This window comes from Corylus avellana, chromosome 5 (assembly GCF_965113065.1).
Source record: "Corylus avellana chromosome 5, dhCorAvel1.hap1.2, whole genome shotgun sequence".
NCBI lineage: Eukaryota > Viridiplantae > Streptophyta > Magnoliopsida > Fagales > Betulaceae > Corylus > Corylus avellana.
In genome coordinates this window covers 2,662,691-2,683,859 of record NC_142494.1, presented here as the reverse complement: position 1 = coordinate 2,683,859, position 21,169 = coordinate 2,662,691, and the positions used below count along the sequence as shown (strand labels likewise).

Here is a 21,169-nt window from a genome sequence, read left to right as displayed (position 1 = left end):
ATGAATGTAAAAAAACATCTCCCTCACCTACTTTTTATAAATAAAGATCATAGTTACACTAACTCAGAAATACAAACTACTCGAAAGTCATTTCTAGCCACAGAAATATATTCGACAAAAGCTAGAGACCTTTAAGAAACCAATCTATCCTTGTACTTCCAAGACATCTCGGCCCCCAGAGCTGCCAATGCCACGGTTCATCCCAGTTGCAGGTATTGCTGACAAGGCTCATACATTCACCCAATTCGGAACCGTCTTTGTCACCAATGACTTTATCATCGAAAGCGTAGATCCAAATTCACTGGAAGTTGGCCATGCACAAGGCATGTACGTGACAGCGGGGTTGGACGAGTTGAATTCACATGTGATGCTATCAATTTTGTTGGGGTTATCCCACATCGGTTGTGGAAGGGGTTGGTGGTCAGTTTATAAGTGTGAAGGAAAAGCCTCACCTCTTGAACTAGCTTTTGGAGTTGAGATAGGCCTAAGACTACTCAACTCTAGTATCAAAGCCCAGGTTTACCAACAAGTCTCGGCCCAACAGTTTACGGGAGAAACGGGGTTGCCACATCTCCAACCCAAGGCCCGATGTGTGAGGAGGAAATTGTTGGGGTTATCCCATATCGATTGTGGAAGGGGCTGATGGTCGGTTTATAAGTGTGAGGAAAAGTCTCACCTTTTGAGCTAGTTTTTGGGGTCAAGAGAGGCCCAAGACCACCCAACACTGGTATCAGAGCTCAGGTTTACCAACAAGTCTTGGTCCAACAGTCCACTAGAGAAATGGGTTGTAGTTGCCCCAACCCAGGGCCCGATGTGTGAGGGAGAGATTGTTGGGGTTATCCCATATTGGTTGTGGAAGGGGTTGGTGGTCAATTTATAAGTGTGAGGAAAAAGCCTCACCTCTTAAGCTAGCTTTTTGGGGTTGAGATAGGCCCAAGACCACCCAACAAATTGTGTTCACAAATAAGAAATACTTTGGAAGCACCTTGGAAATACAAGGAGTTAGCAAGCAATTTGAGGCTGTTAGAGAGGTGTCAGTGGTGGCTGGCGGACAGGGAAATTCTGGTTTGCTAGGGGCTATACTACTTTTGACGCATATTCCTTTCATTTTCCTACCCATGCCACCACGCTGTTATTCGGTGCAACGTGACGGTGCAGCATTACTAGCTAGTTGAAAATATTGATAGGGTTAAAGAAATAAGATATATGAACCTGTGGTTCTTGGTCAAGGCAAAAATGCCAAGTCTTTGTTTTATCCTTATTTTGTGTTTTACACACAATGGGTGTTGCCTTATCCTTAGCAACGGTAAATTCCCCTTTGTTAAAATGAACCTGCTTTCTGCGGTCTCAATTTCAGCATTTTCTTATTCGTAGGTAGCCATTCTTTTATTTAAATGAGAAATTATCAATAAACAAACAAGTATGAGTTGATTATATTTTATAATACAATTTAATGTGTTTTTGAGGTCAAGACTTCTTCGAAGTAGCTATTGAATGTTACAGCTTAATGGGTTTACGTCAATTGGTATCAAAGAAAGGCTAATTATTTTCAATAGCAATCACCAATTCATGATGACGGAACAACGACGTAATAATAGGCTCCTTGAACTGCTGCACCAGGTACCACTACTATGAAGGGGATGAGCAAAGTGTACCACCAATTTATCCAATTAACCCAATCCCAACCAGCAACCACTACCATTCCAAAACCAAAATAAACCACCATCCAAGCATCGTTGCTACACAAAACGCAGCCACCGTTGACACCAAATTGCTCAACCATAAGACTCGTACTTTTTTAAAAATTGTGTTTTTAAAATTACTACCTTTTAAAATTGCACATGCGTTGGTAAAACATGTTAAAAAATTATTTTTTCTATCAATTGAATGTTTTGATAACATACATGAGTATGTATATGGATATATGTTTGTGTATTGCATAATGCATTTATATACATACATATAACACATGAGATTAGAGTATTTAATATTCAAGCTAATTTATTTAATTAACTCAAATATAAAATTTTAATTAACTAATGATTAGTATGGATTTACAAAAATATAAGTAATCATAATATTTAATTTATATAAGAAATGAATAAGTTAACAAAAAAGGCTAGTGATAAGCTCAAACTCGATTGGTATTTGAAATAAAATAAAATAAGCTAAGCTCAAACAGAATATCTAGCTCGGTAATAAGTTCGAGCTTGACTCGTGTTTAAAATAAAATTAAATGATACAATACAGCGCTAATTAAAAAGTCAACTTAATTTCGTAAATACCAAAATAACTGGTCCAGCTTAATTTGTATTTAACCCTTATTTATAACATTACAATGGAGTTGAACACCATAATTTGCATAATTATGTTGCTTTAGTTTTAAGGCTCGGATTCGGTTTCTGCATCAGCAGCTTCACCATCTAATTATCTGGGGCAACAATGAAGGCAGCCCCCGCCACTTCGATAGTTCTTATAACCCCTACTACAACATCGATTGTGGCATCGATGGTAGTCGCCAGGTCCCCCATATCGATCGTTTCCTGGATATCCATCGTATTTGGCATCATCTACTCCATTGGCCTCTTTGGTGGCCTCCACTGCACGTGCAATTAATGAAACATGTTACTATAATATAATTGTGATCTTACTGTGACAATATTAACATTAATTAGCCACATAATGAAAAACAAGTTGTTAGTGATCCCAACGCACCGTTTTTCTGGTCAGAAGAACTCTCAGTCAGGTCCCTTGCTGAAGTGATGAGAAGAACAATGGCCAACAAGAGACCTAGCAAAAGCAAAGCCTTGGAACCCATTTTTCTTAGCAAACAAAACTTCTAAACAAAGAAAATATTAATTGGAGAGTGGTGATAAAATCAGTGGTCTTTCTTTTAGGTATTTTCAGGCCAATACTAAATTTGGAATTTAGATCATTTTCAATCCATTTGACCGGAATAAGATTCGGTCCTTTAAGATGAAAAAACCCTCAAGTATCCAAATGGACGGGAGAGGATACCGGTCCATTAATTTGGAAGGGCGCCTACAATATTGTTTTAATATATATATATATATATATATATATATATATATATATATATAATGCAATACATGCTTTGGACATGTTTGAAGCTATATATGGAAAGCTTCTCTATGACCATCCCTTGGTAATTAAAGAAGACCAGTATTTTTATAAAAATGATGGACAGGACAGTTTCGATTGGATTACTTGCTAATTGAAACTTCTTAATTTGATTCATCTTTTTTGACTTCAATTCTCCTTCACGATTTTATTTACTTTACTTTACTTTTGTTAAGGTTGTTGTTCGTTTTCCAATTTCCATGATACTTCCTTCCATCTCGAGACTAAATGCAGAAGCAAAAGAAATGGATTACAGCTAGCTAGCAATTACCTACCATTATTATTATTATTATTATTGCATGAATTTAAACCAAATTAATAATTAAGTATAACAGTTGGATGTACAGGTTTACGTAGAATAAAATAAGACTAGTCTTAAACTTAATTTTATACCAAGTAATAAGTTATAATTGTATATAAAAGTTACATGTTTATAAAGTCATCGTTAACGAGAACTCTTCCTTCAAACATAAAAGTTTTTTAATTTGCTATTGACATATAAAAATGTAGAAATTTAAATCATCTAGCCATTTAGGGAAAGAAAAAATCATCATAGACGGGTCATAATATAAAAAATATTATTTTTATAAAAATTTTTAAACTTTTTGGGTTGCCTTTGAAGTTTTGGTCGACGAAAGTCCTACACCCAAGTTAAGAACTCTCCAATAAATGAAAGCACTAAAGAAATTATCAAGATTAAGTGTCACATTTGAAAATGTAGAGAAAATTGGAGTTCATAAAAGAAAATTATTTAATTAATTCATGCCTCATTACATTATTTAATGCGTTCCCATCTCCACCTATTGTTTGGTGTGATCAATAATGTTGGAGATATAACATTAATTGGCATCAATAATGTTGGGGCAATTTTTTTTTAATTTTTTTTAAAAAGAGATTTTTTAAGGGGTTCAACCCATAAAAGAAGAGAAATTTATGAAGTGATGCGGATACCAATGTGTTTCTTGCATTCGGGAATCATATCCTCACTTGATCATTGTTTCTTTTCCTCTTTTCCTACTTTACCTTTTGATTAATTAATTATATCCAGATAAGGTATGAATGGTCCCTTCAGTTTCACGTCAATGCCGGATTTGTAGCATTTTTTGGCTATAAAATAGACAACATATATCTTTTTTCTTTTCCACTTTCAGGGTTTCTTTTTTTCTGAGTGAGCTTCTTGTTAATTTCCATCAAAAAAAAAAAAAAAAAAAAAAAAAGAATCCCAGGTTGGTGGAGGCAGCACTTAATGGAAACGCCATTGAACTGCAGAAATTACTTCAAGAAGACCCCCTCGCACTTGAGAGAGGTTCAGTGGCAGTGTACCCTGAGACTGTCCTACACCTTGCAGCCATGAGTGGGCAAACAGAGTTTGTGAGGGAGCTACTGAAGCTTAAACCAGATTTTACCACCAGATTGGACAAGGACGGGTTTAGCGCAATACACATAGCCTCTGCAAATGGGTTTGTGGAAACAGTAAGAGAGCTATTGAAGTTTAGGCGTGAGCTTGCCCTTCTCAAGTGCAACGATGGAAGGACTTCTCTTCATTGTGCAGCTGTAGCTGGGAGGGTTCAAGTCATTAGGGAATTAGTTGGCTTTGTCCCTGACTGTATCGGAGAAGTTACTCTAAGAGGCGAGACTGCGCTTCACGTAGCCATGAAGTATAACCAGTTTGAGGCCTTTGAAGCCATGTTTGATATACTGAAGCAGCTTAACATGCAGGAAATTCTGAGTGCTGGGGATGAAGATGGCAACACTGTCTTACACCTTGCAGTTGCTAGGAAGCTGCAGATTCAGGTAATTAATGGCCGAATTAACCACTTCAAGATACTTTTCCTCTTTCTTGGCATTCAAATAACGAGTGTGAAAAGTTTCTCTATTCTCGAAGGAAATATATATATATACCTTTTTAGTCATCTGACCATTTATTAACTAATTTGGATTGATATATATTCGGGACTAGACTTTCAAAATACTCCTCCTTTTCTAGGACAAAAAAGAAAAAAGAAAAAATTGTAAGAATTTAGGTGTTGATCAGGATTTAACGGAATTTGCAAAAATACCCATGCCTGAATGTTAGAAACAATTTTTTTTTTTTTTCAAATTTTTTGTTAAAAGGAGTATTTTAGAAATTTTAACAAGATTTAATAGAAAATACTATTGAATGCATGATTGAAATTGAAAAAAATTGAAAGATTGAAACACTAAATTAACACTTTTTAATGTTTAAGGGGTATGAATAAGTATGATTATAAAAGTAATGAAAGATCATGGGTGATAAGTGAAGTTATTCCAATCTATGTCCACGTAATTGTGATTGATTAACAAATCTTTGTTATTTGATTACATTATTTATATATATATTTTTTTAACTACTACCTTTTCCTGATAAATAGGGCTAACTGATATTTAAAACATCATCAAGAAATAAAAGCACAATGTAGTCCTAAAGGCTTTTAACATGTGGATGTAAGTTATAGACTGAACTAAGCAATTCTGAAGTGTTTCTCTCACTTCTCCTTTGTGTTTATTTTCTTTTATTCCACTATTAAATTTCATTTTCCATTCGATTATAAATTTCTTTATATAAAATTTAAGGGTTAAATACCTTATCCATCCCTGAGTTTCACAATTTTACTTTTGATCACAGGAGGTTCTTGTAGTTTGCCTAAAGATCGAAAATGGTCCTTCCATCCATCTTTCGTTAGTAGACTTAACAGAAATCCAATTATATTTCGACATGTGTCCTAATTGCCAAATCATCAAATATTGGATTTACACCCTTGCCACGTAATAAAATTTTTTTTACCCAAACCTTTGATGGGGTAAATACTAAATAACCCCCCTGAGGTTTCACTTAATTTTTTTTTCCTCCCTAGCGTTTATTTTTTATCACAAGAAATCCTTATGGTTTTGATAAAATACCAAATTAATTATTCCGTTCATTGACCGTTAGTTGACCTAACGGAACTCTACGTGGACCAATTAGAAGTTGACATTTGGCATAAGTGGCACCTAATTAAATTTTTTATTTTTTATTTTTTAAAAATTGGTACCACTGGGGGTGGCCCATGGAGCCAAGGGGGTGGCCGAAACCACCCCCAAACCACCATTGGGGGTGGTTTCGGCCACCCCAAACTACCATTGGGGGTGGTTTTGGCCACCCCTAATACCCACTGGGGGTGGTTTGGGGGTGGTTTCAGCCAACCCCTTGGCTCCATAGGGTTGGCCGAAACCACCCCCAATGGGTACTGCGGGTGGCTCAGCCACCCCCTTGGCTCCATGGGAGTGGCTGAGACCACCCCCAATGGTGGTTTGGGGGTGGTTTCGGCCACCCCCTTGGCTCTATGGGGGTGGCCGAAACCACCTCCAATGGTGGTTTGGGGGTGGTTTCGGCCACCCCCTTGGAGCCAAGGGGGTGGCCGAAACCACCTCCAGTGGCCGAGCCACCCCCATGGAACTCAAGGGGTGGCCGAAACCGCCCCCAATGGTGGTTTGGGGGTGGTTTTGGCCACCCCCTTGGCTCCTCGGCCACCCCCATGGAGCCAAGGGGGTGGCTCGGCCAACCCCCCAAATTTTTATTTTTTATTTTTATGAAAAAAAAATATTTTTTTAATTTTTTTAATTTTAATCTTTTTTTTTTTTTTAAATAAAAAATTTAATTAGGTGCCACATCATCAGTGATGACGTGGCCACTTATGCCAAATGTCAGCTTCTAATTGGTCCACGTAGAGTTCCGTTAGGTCAACTAATGGTCAATGGACGAAAGAATAAATTTGGTCTTTTATGAAAACCAGATGGGCATCCTGTGATAAAAAATAAACCCTAGGAAGGAAAAAAAAATTAAGTGAAATCTAGGGTGTATTTAGTATTTACCCCCCAAAAAAAACCCAAACCCATTCTTCCCCAACCCCAATCTCTGGTGAATCTTCCTTCTTCCCCAACCTCCGGCCATGAACCAAAGATTGCATCAGTCTGTATCCAGTAACACATTTGGAATCGTATAAATTTCGAACCTTTCATTTAATTGACGAGGTAGGTTTAAGATTAAGGTTGAATTTTCAGCTACAAGAGAATGATTCAGTTTTGGGCTTGGTTTGGATCTCAAAAGGTGCTTACAATGATTTTTGAAAGCGTTTTAAATATTTTTCAGAGACCAAAACAAAACCTTTAATTGGGATCGGTATTGAGCTAAAAACCTTTGTTTTATTTGTGGCAATGGTGTAAATTCAGTCATATTTGATGATTTGGCAATTAGGACAAGTGTCGAAATGTAATAGGTCCCTAAGTCAGTGACGTGAATTTTCATTAAGTCTACTAACGGCAGATGGATGGAAAGACTATCTCAGTCTTTAGGCAAACCACATGGATCTCCTGTGATCAAAAGTGAGCCCTAGAAGTCAAAAAATAAAGTTGTGAAACCCCAATGGTGAATAAGGTATTTAACCCAAAATTTAATTCATGCCTTGTTATACACTTCAATGCCTTCACTATCTATGCTATCTGTTACAGGTCGTTAAATTGCTATGTGGTGGTGATGGTAGCCAACAAAAAGCACTCGATGTGAATGTGACCAACAAGAGTGGCTTAACTGCTTTGGATGTGTCCGATGTCATACAGCAAATGATGATGGGTGAACCCACTGATTACATGCTCAGGGATTTGCTTCTACGTGCAGTAGCCTTAAGAGCGTCCGAACTTGAACACATTGACACTGCTCATGTTCATAACAGGCAGATCTCGGTGACGGCGGCACCGCCTCCCCAAACTCTCTGGCAGTTCTTATTACATGAGATATCACTTCTGAACCCTTGGTGATTTTGGAAAACATTAGCAAAAGAAGTGAAAAAGTCACCACCACAAACTCAAAATGCTTTGCTCGTTGTGGCTGTTCTTATCGCAACTATAACCTACCAAGCCATACTAACTCCCCCCAATGGCATTTATAAGGGCGACGATTCTACAAGTGCTATTATTGCAAACCACTTACAAGAGTTCATTCCGTTCATGGTTCCCAACTCTATTGGATTTTTTGCATCGCTTGCAATGATTGTTTTGGTTATTGATGAGTTTCCGCTCAAAGCATTGTTGGGAGTCGTTGTGCGTTGCATGGTTGCAGATTATCTTTGCGGGCTTTTCTTGATTGGACCTACTAGTATAAATGGTTCACATTGGGCGATGATAACAATAGGAGTAATCGTCTTGATGGACTCGGTTCACTTCAGCTACTTGTTAGTCAAGAGATGGTCCAAAGAAATTAGAAACAGAAGTAGAAGAATCTAATGAATTAAGTTTGTGAAGTTGAAGAAAATGGTCCTTGAGTTTTAGTATGTGTGCTTGAATCTGATGTAGAAATTTCATATTGTCAACAAAGTAAATTCTAAGCTGCAGTATGTAATAATTCTGATGCTTCCTATCTTCGCCTTTATATTTTACAGTCAAATGCTATTTCTCTTTCTTTTAAGAATTTGGTCACAGGTGCAACTCGATCAATGTGAAATTTCTGATTTAGGACCCAAGTATAACAATTCAAAAAAATCTCAATTTTATCGCTCAGTTTAAATGTTTTATTTTCAATTTTCAATCCAAACACCATAGATATCAATACCAAAATCATAAAAAAACTCATCACTTGTCATTTTCTTTTTTCAGTGAGAATTAATAGTGGAAAAGACCCCCTAACGCCCACATATGCATACCATCAACATTGAATATCTTGTCACTGGTACTACTCTCGCAGAAGCACATTAACTTAATTGTAGAGTTCATGACCATCATGGCTTTAAAAAGCGTTATTGTCATTACGGGTGTAAGAATACATATAAGCACATCTCCATCTTTATACTCAGACGATGTGGGACGCCACATAGATCCTCTTGCTTCTTACCACGAGAATTCGTGCATCTGTCATTAGTATAAGCCATGTTGCGCCACTAGCCGTTAATCTTTAAGATTAAAATGTATTGGGCTTATTTCAAAAATCTTATCAGTCCCCTCTCTCAAACGTTCTCTCCTCGCTCTTGAAGAAAACTTTTCCTTTCTACCGGCAACCTATGGAAGAGGGAGTTACGGCTCCCTCCTTCCATCCCTTCTCCCTTACTTTTCCTTTCCTTTTTTTTGCTACCTTTCTTACCTCCACGAAGGTCCTATCCGTTTCTTTTGAGGTCCTATCTCCCTCTTCGGAGGTCTTATCTTTGTCCAGAAGCACCATCAACCCATTCTCCACCTCCAGTCGCTTGGTTTCAGCCTTCCTCCATCGTCATCAGCCCCGGATCCACGAACCAGCCTCAGCCGAAGTAGTTGTTGCCTTCAGCGCCGTGGAGTTTTGTAGGGAGAAGGGAGTGCATGATATCATCCTCATGGGGATTCCCTCCTCGTGGTAAAGGCTGTTAGTGACCCAAAACCCAATTGGCTACGCTACGGGTAGATAATTGATGATATAAAAGTGGTTTTGGGGTCTCTCCATAGATGGAATATTTGACATGTCAAACGAGAGGCCAGTTTAGTGGCACATGGTCTAGCTAGAAGTGCAACTAGAATGCTTCGGCCTGAACATCATTGTGGATGGGACTTTAAGTTTGACGCACCAACTTTAAAACTCTAACCTTCTTTTCTTTTTTCTTTTTTTGTTAAAAAAAAAAAAAAAAAGAAGTCTTAGCAGACTTTAGCTCTAAGTATATATTATATTTATTATATTTAAATAAATATTGTGGGATAGGACAAGGTCTTGTGCTAGTTTTCGCTACAACTATCTATTTTTTGTTTCTTCATTTGAAGATTGTTGATTGACTTATTTCCATTAAAGGGATGGATCCCAGGTTGGTGGAGGCAGCGCTTAATGGAAACGTCAATGAACTGCAAAGATTAATTGAAGAGGAAACGCTTTGCTGGTTGTGGCTGTACTTATCGCAACTATGACTTACCAAGCCATACTAAGTCCTCCCAATGGCGTTTATAGCGGCGATGATTACTATCAGCCAATTTACATGAATTCATTCCATTCATGCTTCCCAACTCTATTGGATTTTTTGTATCGCTTGCAGTGATTATATTGGCTACGGATGAGTTTCCACCCAAAGCATTGCTGGGGATCACTGTGCGTTGTTTGGCTGCAAATTATCTTTATGGGCTTTTGTTGATTGGACCTACTAGTTTCACTACTGCACGCTTGGGGATGACAATAATAGGGATAATTGTCTTGATCGACTTCGTTCGCTTGGGCTTCTGGTTAGTCCACAAGTGGTCCAAAGAAATTAGAAAAAGAAGAATCTAATGACAGAGAATCTGATGCTGCTGTATAAAACACTCAGTATTTTACTTTGTCCGCAAGTTTAAGGATATTTTTTATATTTTTATATATTTTTTTTTCTCCTAATATTTTTCTTGGAGAATACTCAAACCTTAGCCTGTAATATAAGTTTTTAAAGGCTTCGTATATTTTGGCGTAAAATATTTTTCGTCATACAATATTTTCAGGGAAGTCATTTTACACGAAAATATTTTACGATGAAAATATTTTTCAGTATTTGGCTCGCGCACGGAAAATCACAAATATTTTTTATATTTTCATTTAATCATGTTAACATATAAAATGTAGTTTTTATTCACAACATAAAAATACTAATATACAATAATTTAATAAAATATAAAAATACCCGCTCGGGACTTGACTAGAACCCGTTCGGGACCTTGCCGGGACTAGACCGGGACTTGATTGGGACTTGCCCGCGACCCCGCTGGGACTTGACCAGGACCCGACTGGACCTGCCTGGGACCCACCCCGGATTTGACCGGGACCTGCCAAAGAACCCCCCCTCGGGCATTCGCCTGGAACTTGATTGGGACCTGCCCGAGACTTGACTGGACTCGCCCGAGACCTTGCCGGGACCTGATTGGGACCCACCCATTACTCGACCGGACATGCCTGGTACTTGATCGGAACTCACCCGGGCAGGTTCAGGCAAGTCCGTTCGAGTCCTAGGCAAGTCTCGTGCAGGTCCAGTCGGTTCCCAATCAAGTCTCGGCGAGGTTTCGGGCAAATCCTGGTCAAGTCTCGGGCAGGTCCTAGGCAGGTTCGGTCGAGTACCAAGCAGGTCCCGAGCGGTTCCCGATCAGGTCCCGGCAGGGTCCTGGTCAAGTCCCGGGCTAGTCCTGGTCAAGTCTTAGGTGAGTCCCGATCAGGTCTCAAGCCGGTTATTACAGTATTTTAGAATTATTTATTTATTTGTTTATTTGGGGTAATTAGGGTATTTCTCTTTCCTATTTGTTATTTTCTCTCTTCTTGAATTCCTTTTTAATATTAAATTCTTAGTTTTTACTACTATTATACACTCTTAGAACAATTCTAATTTTGTCATCTTGAGGTGATTTTTTTTTTCATTAGTTTTCATGGTAGGTGGTTGTGGTTGTGGTCGTGGTCGTAGTCGGCCTGTATAGGTTATGAATGAAGAAGTCCCTTACTAAGAACACAATGTATAAGACGTGACGATTGAAGATTTGTAGAGGCAGGGTGCAGAGTTAACCTAGCGTCTAGTGGCGCAAAACGTGGAGATGTATCGCAATATTGATGATCGTGATCAGAATCCAATTTTGAGAACTCGTATCACAATCCTATTATGGTTCAGAAATAATATGTTTGGGATGAACAGCATGGAGACTTAGACTTCAGAGTTGAGTTTCCAAAATTTTTTGGCATCCTCACATCCTTGACTATTATTAGCACGTCTCAAGCTCATCTATCAAATCCATCTTATGTGGTGGGGGAAGATAAGTTTATTAAGGAAAATTTTCTGTAGATTGGGTCTCTCGAGCAATCTATAACATATATCCTCACGAAGATGATTTATTGAAGGAGGTAACTTTTGTGGTAAATATTGAAAATGTTATTGAAGAAAATAATAACTATCACGTGTTTGATGAAAGCCCTAAATTTGAAGGGTTTAATTTGGGTTGGAGAAATTAGTCTTGTGAATTTTCTTAGGGTAGACAATATTTTATTAAATTATCTTGATGATGGTGGTTTGATCAGTTTTATGTGGTAGATGAGAATTTTATCTTTAAATGGAAGAGATCGTTGATCCCCGTTGGGAGATCTTCATGGTGCGTGAAAAGGAGAAAATAACCTGATGAAAATATACTCAATTTTCGACTGTAACATGCCACTTTTTTAATATATAACATTTTCAAAGAGTTTCAATGTTTAGAAACATCCTAAATTCCGTAATTTAAAAATATACAATTTCTTTTCAATGATAAGAGATCTTAATTCCAAAATATCACATAATCATAGTCCATGAGTTATTAGCAGTATTAATGGATAGACATCTATCTCGTCACTTAAGAATCAATCACAATAGCGTATACAATACTCCATTCTGTATGAAAGTTGACTGATCATTTCAGTGGATATAAAAGTCTACAGAAGATGGGAAGAACTAAATAAGCACTCTCGTTAAAGAACAATATAGAAATCAAAACAATAACCTTGCTACCTTACTTTCTTCATTGACTTCATGCCTCATTACCCATTTCCTCGTTTCTACCAACTTCTCTAAAATTATTGAGTGATGGCCACAGAATCCAGTACAATAATAGCACTACCTTAGAATAATTTCACGTGAAACACAACTGTTTCATTTGATAATGATTTTATAAAAAAAAAAAAGTGTTTTCTTTTGGGGGTACAATTTGGAGATATTTAACAAACGTGGCCAACTTTTCTATAGAAATTAAGCAAAAGTTAGCCATGTAATTGCGTACGCGTCGACATAAGAATGGTGTCTTCTTCCTCGACAATTTGTGAATATTTAACAAATATGGCCCATTTTTCCACCAAAAAGAGAAAAAAAAAAAAAAAAAAAAAAAAAAACACACGGCTGCGTCCTAAAAAGTGTGTTTTCTTTTGTTAACACTATCGAGATATTGATCAAACAGACAAACCTGGCCCAACTTTTCCACCAAAAGCAAAACTAGGTCATGTTAACGTCCTTTTATTAAAGAGATCGATTTTCCTGTTCAAGATACAAGGGGTAGACCGAAGAGTCCTCCCGATTCACAAAGTGCTATATATATATATATATAGCACTTTGTGAATCGGGAGGACTCTTCGGTCTACCCCTTATATATATATTCTCATTTTTCTCTATTTTTTTTTAATTTATTTATTTTTATTTTTTAAAATTATCATTAAATATATGAGACTCATGTGTAGGACTCATGACTCCACATACAGATCCAATGCTAATTTAAAAAAATAAAAAAGGGAAGATGAAAAAACGATCAAATAAGAAAATGAAGCATTTTTCTTCGCAAACTAACTTGTTTCGATCGATGGATTGCAAGTTTATTTCAGAGTCTATGCTTCTACCATTATATTAAATTGGAAAAATTACAGTTTACCCCCCCAAAGTTGACAGCGTTTTTCAATTCGAACACCAAATTTTCAATTTTTGCAATCCACCCCCCTAAAGTTCCAAATTTTTGCAATTTGACCAATTGTATCCAAAACTTCCCATATTGCCCCTAATTTTTTTTATTTTATAAAAATTAAAAAAAAAAAAAAAAAAATCAGGGTGGCTGTAGCCACCCCTTTGCCCATCTGGCCATTTTTGCACCCCCAAATTTTTTTTTTCATAAAAAAAAAAAAAAAAAAATCAGAAGTAATATGGGAATTTTGGGATAATATTGGTTGAATTGAAAAAAATTGAAATTTTGTGGGGGTGGATTGCAAAAATTGAAACTTTGATGTTCGAATTGAAAAACGCTGTCAACTTTGGGGGGCAAACTGTAATTTTTCCTATTAAATAAAATGAAAGTTTACAAGCAATCACTCAATTGTGGAAAGCTATACACATTCTCTCTCATATATTTTTTAGTGTACATTTTCTTAATTACGTGGCGGTGAAAATAACTATAGGATTCAAAATCTAATCGTGATTTTCACTACCATATCATAAAATGTGCATTTGGAAGTGTGAGTAACATTTCTCTTTTCTTATTAGCATGGGTTGTCCCAATCTACCAAAATTTTTACTTGTTCCGGCTTGAGTCCTTTTTTTGAACAACACATTCAAAGGTTGGTGTGCTAAAAAGTAGGGCTAATTATTTTTTACACGACTTGCAAACTCGACATGAACTCAATTCATCATTTGGCCTTGTAAACATGACCCGTCCGGATGGCCCATGCTCCCGTCCGGACGCCGTGTACCTGTAACAGTTTTAAATTATTTTAAACTGTGTTCTAGGTCTAGGGATTGTGGGGCTATTATAAATACATCTCTATAGAAAGAGAAAGGTACGAATTTTCACCACAGAGAGCTTAGTTGTGATCTTAGTTGTGAGAAAGGTACGAATTTTCACTCCAATATACATCTCTATAGAAGAATTATTGTGAGCTTAGTTGTTCCTCTTAGAGGATCTATTTTAGTTTGATTGTGAGCGTCATTGATAAGTCTGTCAGAATGGCCTAATGAAGGAGATTGTGAGCAAGGAGACGAGTTGGAGGCTTGTCGATCTTATAGAGTTAAGGTTTTGCATCGGTTTGTAAGTGTTCCTAGTGTCTGTAATCTCTGGATAATCTTTTGATAGCGATTTCCTCAGTTTAACTGCCCCGAAGAGGTTTTCTAAAATGTTTCTTCTTCGTCACCAAAATCATTGTTTTTGATTTTTCATGTTTGGTGATTAACTGCTTATAGATTGCTATTTGTTAATTCCGCATACAGTGTTTTTACACTTGCATAGCATTTTCAAGTACATTTAATTAATTAAACTGTGATAATTAAGGAAACTTCCTAGTATGTTAATTGATAGAGATCTTTTGCATGTTATTTCTATGACTATCACCTAATTTAATTCTTAACAACAACTGGAAAATCCATGTCAAAGTTGTCATCAACTTCTCAACTTCTTTCTTAATCCATTTAGGCTTTTCATAGTTTCAAGTTTGAACACTTGAAAAGGAAGCTGTCCAAAACATCGATGGTATCATGGTATTGGTAGTTGTCAATTATGTCATGTTCTTCTAATCAACAAAGCAAGTGGATAATTTCCTTGTAATTATAAAGCCCATAATACACGGTTAATGTATCCTTTCATACATGATACACAGACTTGGGTTACCTACTTCTTTTGTTTTTAGAAAAATCAAAAGTAGTCCTTTGAGTTTTATTGCAATTTCAATTTAATTCTCGAGTTCCAATTTCAATAATTTAGGTTGATGATCATCTTGTCATTTTTTATTTTTTTTTTCTGACAAAAGTATTTCTAGTAAAAAAATTCAAAAAAAAAAAAAACAAATCTTTTTTTTTTTTCCTGAAATATTGCTTTTTCTTTTTATTTTTTTTTTTAAAAAAAATTCTAAGTTTTTATCAGGACATTTTTATCATTTTCTGCTCAAAAGAAGACATTACAGCCACAATTGAAAGTTGTAAGAAATATTGCAAGTTACCTTGATAGTTGGGAGGAATATATATACAATTATATAATTTTTTTTCTACGCGTCCTAAAAAGTGTGTTCTTTTCTTTGACAATTTCATTTTATTTAACAAACATGGCCGAAATTTCTACATCCCATACTAGAAGTCTTGGACCATTTTTTCCAAGTTCACATGCTCCCAAGTCCAAGTAGCGGAAGTCAAGGACAATTTTCTTTAAGTTCACATGCTCTCAAAGAGGGGTGTTAAGTGAACGAAGCCCTCGCGAGCGAGTTTGGGCTTGGTCATGTTCGACTTGATTATTAAATGAGGCGTTTCGTGAACATAAATATTGGCTCAAATATTAAACGAAGCAAATTCGATTCGACTCGGTTAGGCTCATGAGCAGCTCGTATAATGCTCGAATTGGTAGTCATTCACATAGTTGCTCGTATTAAAATTAAAATTAATGATTTTTTTTTTTTTCGTCTAATAGCATCATTTTATGATAAAATAATGCATATCATCTTTCTTCGAAACCAATTGTGCCTTGCTGTACTGACTCAGGCTCCATACTCGGCTAGTCAGGCTAAGCAAATGCTTATATGCAAGCTGGCTTCTTGAGTTATTTAAAAGTATTTGAAGTTTAAATTTATAATTAAAAAAATTAAATTAAATTAAATATAAAAGTCAGCTCACGAGCTGACTCGGTTTCGTTCGGTTTATTATGAACTCGAGCTCAGGCTCGATTTTTTGGCTTGTCCTTGAATTCGGCTCGAGCTCAAGATCGAGTAAAATTTAAACAAGCCGAACCCAAACAAGAAAAGTTCGCTCAGACTCAACCCGTTTACACCCCTATCGGCAAACAAATAAGGTAGAAAGTAGCACTAAATTACATGATTAGCAACCTGTCACTTGTCATTCACATGGTAAACAATAAACATAAAGTCGTGGGCCTAATTAGAAGAAAACAAAAAGTTGTGGGCCTTAGTTAATCATATTCCAGATTCATTGATATTACCCATTCCTACCATTTTGCTCTTCCCCCTCAATAAAGTTGTGGACCATTTTGAAACAATTATTATCGCCACCAGGCCAACCAACACGTTTTCAACTCATCCAGTAACAATAGTTTTTTATTTTTTTATTTTTTTTATTTCAATTGAAATTTAGATAAATTATTTTATAATTAATATTTTATTTTATTTTATTACATTTAACTGTAAAATAGAGAGTCCTATTTCCCATTGGAAACCGTAAGGGTCATTCGGTAGAATGATTAGAGCTGCCGGAGGAGAATCGAAGATGTTGGAGAGATGATCCAGAGCTCCAAGCTCAAGAAACGCAAGCAATTGCAGGTACATCTCTTTCACATTGGTACAACATCTACCAAAATATACATCTTAAATAAAGAATAGAAAAAAAAAAAAAATACCAAATTTATATATGTGAGAAAGAGGGAAAATGATGTTTGAATGAAAGTGTGAAACATGGTGTTTTAAACATAGGAAAAATCCTCCGATCCTCTGTAACCCTTTTCCTTATTCAATTAAAAAAAAAAAAAAACCCAAGTCCAAAACTGACGTTTTGGGAACGTAAGGAATGTGTTAGTTTCGAATTTGAAAAGAGTAATTTTCCTAATCAAATTGGCACCAACAACTACTGAAATATACATCACAAATGAAGAACAAAGAAAAAAAAAATTTCAAATTTCTAAACGTGAAAAAGAGGGGAAGTAGTTTTTGAGTGAAAATGTGAAATATGGTGTTTTAAATCAAGTCCAAAACTAATGAATTTGAAAAGGTTAATTTTCCTAATGAAATTGGCACCAACAGCTACCGAAATATACATCACAAATGAAGAATAATAATAAAATAAAATAAAAAATCCAAATTTATATATGTGAAAAAAATGGAAACCTTCAAATTTGGTTCATCTTTTTCTTTTTCACTTTCTGATTGATTTGCTTCTTTTATTGCTTTATCTGATTGCTTTGGTTTGTTCACCAAAATATCTTGAACCCAATCGCATGCCTATGTGAATAATTTCCATAAAAAACCTAGGTCCTGTTTGTGATTGCGTTTGAGGGATTTAAAAATGCGTTTTAACACTCAAAAAGTCCGTTTGAAAAAAAAAGTATTCGTTTGGTAAAAAAATTAAAAATACTTTTAAGGGTCTAAAAAGCCTAAAAATGGCCAAAACGCACTTTTGGCAAAAGCTTTAAAATAAAGCTTTTGCAAAAAAACGTTTTTTAACTTAAAAACTCTATTTTTCAAATGCAATTCCGAACATGCTCTTAGTCACATGTACAACTACACCCAACGTCATGTAAACCATCCCAAAGCCATCTTCATCTCCATCTCCATAGTTGTTCCTTGAGATGCTCCATATTAGAATAACCGCATGCAATAGACGTTTGAGAGAAACACAGTGAGGAGAGAGAGGTATGGAAAATAAGTTTGCTTTAAGATAATAATTTCTATAGGATCTTTGGCACAAACCAAGGCCTTTGTGCCCTCCAATAAGAAGGCAACACATCAGCGTGGAACACTATAACAAAAATATGGTATTCCACTTAATCTGTTTTTTTTAGAATACCTAAAACAAAACACCTTTTAGAATAAAATTTTCATATTTTTCTCCAAAACTACCCAGCCACCAACCTGCCGCCGGAGATGACGCCTTCTATTCGGATTTGGTGTGAACTGTAGGTTTTACAACATCCAATAAGATGGTGCTAGCTCATATAAAAACACCACATACTATATGTATGAAAACACTGTATCTCAGCCTACAAAAATTAATTTCCTTCCAGCTTTTACTATTTCCCTCCTCGACGACACTCGCATACTATTTGGTTTATATTATTTTTTATTTTATCTACTCTAATTTATATAGACGCTAAGTTGGTCTGGGTGGCTGAATGGCCAAAATGGGGTGGTCAGCCACCCTATTAATTTTTCAATTTTTTTTTTTAGGTTAAGTTTTTTTTTTTTTGGGACACGTGGCATTTCTTTGTGACAACACGTGGCATTCCGTTAGTTTAGACTAACGGAGTACTAAGTTGGTCTTTACACGTAAGTCAGGTAACATTTGTGACTGTTTTGGAACCTTAGGTGAGAAAAAATAAAAAACTGCAAACCTAAGTACTGATAAATTAAGTATTTAACCCTTTATTTAATTGTACCACCAAAGATTTTCCGATTGACTCTAAATTTTTATCACTTGTTCCTGACATGAAAGATCACATTGTAATTTTTTGTCGAAAATTTCATCAGAATTAATTTTCAATTTCTAAGTCACACTTTTTTATCTTTAGAATATTAAATTTCTCTTTAGGTGACATCCTTTCATCAATCTACAATTTAGTTTCCCGGAAGCCTTCTTTTGTTCAACTAATAATTTCTTATTTCAAGAAATATAATTAAGACCTTTAAATATAAATGAGCATTTTAAATGGATTCAAAATCAGTACTAAATAATCCACGCATTGTTATTTAGTCTTAATTTTTGAAATTAAGACTTCTATATCCAGGAGTTAAAATCGTTGTGTCGACGCTAATAACCTAATTAAAAACAAAAATATGGGTGTGTTTGCCAAAGAACTTGGAACTGTAACAGATTTGATTAATGCGAGAAAAAAAGGAATATATATAGATATATATATATATATATATATATATATATATTTTATAGTGATTTTTTTTAATTTGAATAGTAATAAAAAGAATGGATATTATGGTTGGTTTTTAGAGGAATAGTAGAGACTTTTTTTTTTTTTTAGTCCTTTGGCAAACACAGCCTATAAAACAAGGAACTTTCTCCTAGAAGTTAATAGTGGTAAATATGAGTAAAGTTAACTATAGCCTTTTGAATAAAGCTAATTAGATCACTCTCAGAAACTTCCCTAAAGCCTCTTGTCTTCCTTAAATTTAAAGAAAATTATCAAACATTTTCAAATAGTGATAGAACATGCATCGGGTAGCACTTTAAATTTCTTATTCATTATTCTAATATAAAATATTTCTGTCTTCTCTCGGATCCGTATCCCCTCCCATTAGTGGAAAAATTGGAGATTCTGTAATTGTGCATCTTGGCCATCCATTTTCATCTAATAGCCCACACCACGCCACTTGTCCCACTCAAATTTAAATAATAAATTATTAATTAACTTTTAAAAAGAAAATAAAAATAGAAATAATAAAAAATTAAAATCAAATAAAAAAAAGTTAATATCAAATTTGAGCCATGGGGGTGGCCGTCTCAGGGGGGGTGGTTCGACCACCTTCTAAGGTCAAACCTATAAATTATATTTTTTGGGTTTGGCCCTAGGGAGTGGCCGGACCACTCCCTGGGGCCATGGGGGTGGCTGAAGCCACCCCCCCATGTCTCAGGTGGGGTGGTCGGCCTCCCAAGTTTTTTTTAAAAAAAAACAAGTATCTATAGATTAAAGGATAAAGATTTGAAATTGAGAGGATCGGTTCATTACATTTAGATGGACAAAATTATCAAAAATAAAATAAAATAAAATAAAATAATAATTTTACCCCTTAGAAAAAAAAAAAAAAAAAAAAAAAAGTCAGTTTCGCTTGAAGAGTGCGAAAATCACATGCAAGACAAGGAACTTTCTCGTGCTAGACCTTACTTCTTATAATTACTTCTTAGCATTAAATATGACTAAAGATGACCGACCATAGTCTTTTTTGCAACCGGCAAAACAAGACAACATAGCTAGACTTTTTGGCGAAAGTAGATTATCTTCTACCCCTTTTTTGACGAAATGGCTCACTTTTTTATAGTTGATGGATTAAACAATAAAAATCAGTGTTTTTAGTTGATGGATTAAACTCCTAAAGGTAATGACAGATCTAAGCAAAAATAATGAAGATATGTTATGCACGCGACATGCAGAAAGAATCATCCATTATACAAAGCATGTGGGTAACCATCCATGTATTTACAGATGGAACGACGTCAATCCCTAACCTTGGAGAGTTTTTAGGCCATTTCAAAATTTTAAAAAATGTCATAAAAGCTTAATTTTTAATAAAAATTTAAGTTAGACCCCAAAATTAATTTTTACCTTCAAATATTTTATTTTATTTTTTAAAATTTTGTACCCCCCCACCCCCCCTTTTTTTTTTCTTTTTTTTTTTTTTGTAACATTAATTTTAGTTCCTGATCCCCTGCATGCATTCCGAAAATGTCAGACATTCACTCGAGATTTTGTTTCTGCATCCCATTTAGCTAGCTTCATTGATATAACATTAATTACAACAAAATCCATGAGCACCAAAATTTAGATTAAAAATATAGTTGCTAGCATTCTCCTTTAGATAATTATGTTGCTTTAGTATTGAGGCTTGGCTTTGATTTCTGCATCAGCCGCAACATCTGTTGCAGCCTGGGCTCCGAAATATTGCCGGAACCTTACAACATCTATTGCAGGGCCTTGAGCCCGGTGTAGTTGAAGATAGATCTTTAAGTACTCGACCCTGTGGGTATCTCCCATATCCGTCACCCGGGTATTCCTTGATAAGGATAGAAATTCTTTGTGATAAATCGTGAATAATTGTATTCCTTAGTCCACCACCAGGATTTCCCCCAGATCCACCGTAGTT

At 35.7% G+C, this 21,169-nt stretch overlaps 2 pseudogenes; both read left to right on the top strand.

The window, feature by feature from the left end:
* On the top strand, positions 1-1,167 carry LOC148585209 (dirigent protein 1-like; annotated as a pseudogene).
* A 1,954-nt stretch (positions 1,168-3,121) lies between these two features.
* LOC132181563 (ankyrin repeat-containing protein BDA1-like) lies at positions 3,122-8,421 on the top strand (annotated as a pseudogene).
* Positions 8,422-21,169: the final 12,748 nt, after the last annotated feature.